Genomic DNA, 4,137 nt, shown 5'->3' with positions numbered 1-4,137 from the left:
GTGACCCGCCCACTTCAGCCTCCCAAAGTGCTGGGATTACAGGCGTGAGCCACCGTACCCAGCCTATAGTTATTTTTAATACTTTTCTAACTTTTATACTACAGTCAAAAGTGATTTATACACCACCATTGCAACATTAGAGTTATGAATTTGACCATATATTTACCTTTACCTGTGAACTTAATATCTTAATATTTTAATGTTGCTAATCAGAATCCTTTTATTTCAACTTGAAGAACTGCCTTATAAGGCAGGTCCAGTGGTGATGAACTCCCTCAGAATTTTTTGGTGGGGATCTGAGAAAGACCTTATCATATCTTTTTCATTTCTGAAGGACAGCTTTATAAGGTGTAGTTTTCTTGATTGGCAGTTTTTTTCTTCCAACACATTGAATATAGCATCCTATTCTCTCCTGGCTTATAAGGTTTCTGCTGAGAAATCCACTGATATCCTTATTGAAGTTTCCTTTTATGTGATGATTTCCTTTCTTCTTGCTGATTTTGAAATTCTCTTTTTGTCTTTGACTTTTGATATTTTAATTATAATGTACTCTGGTATTATTTTCTTTGGGCTGGCCTTTTTTGGGGCCTTGAACATCATGTATCTGGAAGCCCATTTGCCTCTAAAGATTTGGAAAGTTTTTACCCATTATTTCTTCAAATATACTTTCAGGTCTTTTCTATCTTTTCTACTTCTTGGAAATCCATCATGTGTTTGACCCACTTCATGGTGGTGTCCTATGAATCCCAAAGGCTTTCACTTTTTAAATTCTTTTTTCTTTCTGGTCATCTGACAGGATATTTCAAATGTCCTATCTTTAATTTCACAGATTCTTTCTTCTGGTTGATGAATCTGCCATTGAAGCTCTCTATTGCATTTTCATTTCATTTCATTTATTTATTTATGTTTTTGAGACAGAGTCTCACTCTGTCACCTAGGCTGGAGTGCAGTGGTGGCATCTTGGCTCACTCCAACCTCCACTCCTGGTTCAAGAGATTCTCCTGCCTCAGCTTCCCTAGTAGCTGGGATTACAGGCATATGCCACCATGCCCAGCTAATTTTTGTATTTTTAGTAGAGATAGGGTTTCACCATGTTGGTCAGGCTGGTTTTGAACTCCTGACCTCAAGTGATCCACCTGCCTCAGTCTCCCAAAGTGCTGGGATTACAGGCGTCAGCCACAACACCCGGTTTGCATTTTATTTTATTCACTGTATTCTTCAGCTCCAGAATTTCTGGGTTTTTTTTTTTTTTTATTGTTTCTATATCTTTATTGAACTTTTAGTGTTGTTCATCTGTGATTTTCTTGATATTACTGAGTTGATATCTACATTCTAGTAAATTTCACTGAACCACCTTAAATCAATTATTTTGAATTATTTGTCAGGCAATTTGTAGCTCTCTATTTGGGGGTTGATTACTGGAGATTTATTATTTTCATAGTGTCATATTTGCTGATTCTTCATGACCTACGTAGACTTTCATTAATGTCTATGAAGAAGCAAGCACCTTTTTCTTTTTTTTATGGAACAGAGTCTTGCTCTGTCACCCAGCTGGAGTGCAGTGGCGCAATCTCAGCTCACTATAACCTCCACCTCTCAGGTTCAAATGATTCTTGTGCCTCAGTCTCCCAAGTAGCTGGGATCACAAGTGCGTGCCACCACGCCTGGCTAATTTTTTTGTATTTTTTGTAGAGACAGTGTTTCACCATGTTGGCCAGGCTCATCTTGAACTCCTGGCTTCAAGCAGTCTGCCCTCCTTGGCCTCCCAAAGTGCTGGGATTACAAGCGTGAGCCACCATGCCCAACCTTTCTTCCTGTCTTTATAGATTGGTTTCAGCAGGTACAAACCTTTTCCTGCTGGATCCCTTGACTGGATCACAGTCAAGTGGGCCTGGAGCCATATCGCGTGGCTGCTGCCTGGTCTGCAGCTGAATCTCTAGTTGGCAGGCCTGCTATCAGGGCATATGTTGGTGATGCAGTTTCTGCTGTATCCTCAGGAGGACTGGATTGCCTCTAAGAACCTGATTGAACAGGACTAGAGCCAGGTCATGGGGCCACTTCTACCTCCACAGTCGTCTTCAGATATCAGGCCTATTACCAAAGGCATGCACCGGTATAGCTCCCTGTGGGTCCCAGATTGAGCTCCTGCTGGTTTACTAGGTAGGTTTGTGGGAAGACAGGACTGCCTGCAGACCACAGTAGAGCAGGGCTAGAGCCAGGTCACAGGACAGCTTTGGTGACCACATTTGGGTTCAAGATTGGTGGTCCTCTTATTAGGAGAATGGATGGTATGTCTTTCACCAGCTCCCAGGATGGGCTGGACTGTGCCCAGACTGTGGCAAAGCAAGACTGGAATGGAGTCACAGGGCCACTTTAGTGTCCATAGCTGAGACTGAGATCAGCAGGCCTATTACCAAGGGCACATAAAGGCATCACTGGATTCCTGGATTCTTACCACAGCAGGCAAGACTGACTGTGTTAGAGTGGGGCTGAAGCCCGGTCAGGGCTGCTTTAGTATCTGCAGTCAGGACTAAGGTTAGAAGGCCTGTTACTGGGGGCGTGAATGGTCATGTTTCCTCCTAGGTGCTTAGTGGATGGGGCTAGTTGCAAGACCATGATCAAGTGGAGCTGGACCCAAGTCCACAGAAGGACGAAGCTGCTTTCAGTCTGAAACTGGGAACCTGTCACTGGTGTGTGGACCTGCCTTCTCAAAGCAGCTCTCCTCTTTTGGGCTTTACTAGAGTTTTGCAACCTCCTTCCTGGATATTAAAACTCCTGCAAAAGCAGTTTTGTCCATGAATGGCTGCCAGATCATTGTTTGTGTGGGGAGATGTGAGTGGAGGACCTCCTATTCTGCTGTCTTGCTGATGCCACCCTAAAATGATTATTTGAATTCTTTGTCAGGCAATTTGTAGATCTTCATGTCTTTGGAGTCAGCCACTGGAGTTTCATTTTATTTCTATGATGGTGTCATATTTTCTCAAGTTTCTTGTTCTTTGAAGACTTAGATTGTTTTCTTCACATTTGAAGAAGGAGTCATCTTTTCCACTCTTCACTAACTTCAGGAGAGAAAGACCATCAATTAGCTAAGCTATAGATTCTGGGGGTCTCTCAGTCCTTTTCTGTGGGTGGTCCTGCTCTACTACTCTTGTTCCGTTTTAAGGGGGATGTCTTAGGATTTTGTCCCTTGTCTTCATTTCACAAATGAATAAAACAACCAGACCAGACATAAGTAAGGAAATAGAGCACTTGAACAACACCTGAAAAAACAACTAGACCTAACAGACATACACAGTATATTCTATCCAACAACGTAATACACATACTTCTAAAGCATGGGACATTTTCAGGATAAACCATATAACACATCACAAATTAATTCTCAATAGGGGCTGGGTGCAGTGGCTCACATCTGTAGTCCCAGAGTACTTTGGGAGGCTGAGGTGGGTGGATTGCTTGAGGCCAGGAGTTTGAGACCAGCCTGGCCAACATGGTGAAACCCCATCTCTACTAAAAATACAAAAATTAGCTGGGTGTGGTGGTGTGCGCCTGTAATCCCAGCTTCTTGGGAGGCTGAGGTAGGAGAATTGCTTGGGAACCCAAGAGGCTGAGGCTGCAGTAAGCCAAGATTGTACCACTGTACTCCAGCCTCGGTGACAGAACGAGACCCTGTCCCAAAAAAGAAAAAAATCTCAATAGATTTAAACAGGTAGCTATCCTACAAAGTATCTTCTCTGGCCACAACAGGATAAAGTTAGAAATCAATAACAAAAGATGAAAAAGTTCACCAATTAGTAGAATTTAAACAACACACTCTCAAACAACCAATGGATCAAAGAAGAAATCACAAAGAAATTATAAGACTCTTAAAGACAAATGAAAATGAAAGCACACTATATCAAAATTTATGGGTTGTGGCCGGGCGTGGTGGCTCACACCTGTAATTCCAGCACTTTGGGAGGCTGAGGCAGGTGGATAGCTAGAGGTCAGGAGTTCAAGATCAGCCTGGCCAACATGGTGAAACCCTGTCTCTACTAAAAATACAAAATTTAGCTGGGAGTGGTGGTACGTGTCTGCAGTCCCAGCTGCCCAGGAGGCTGAGGCATGAGAACTGCTTGAACCCAGGAGGCAGAAGTT

Source organism: Rhinopithecus bieti, unplaced genomic scaffold (assembly GCF_001698545.2).
Source record: "Rhinopithecus bieti isolate Rb0 unplaced genomic scaffold, ASM169854v2 scaffold_83612, whole genome shotgun sequence".
Classification (NCBI taxonomy): Eukaryota; Metazoa; Chordata; class Mammalia; order Primates; family Cercopithecidae; genus Rhinopithecus; species Rhinopithecus bieti.
Note: the sequence above shows the minus strand (reverse complement) of the source record.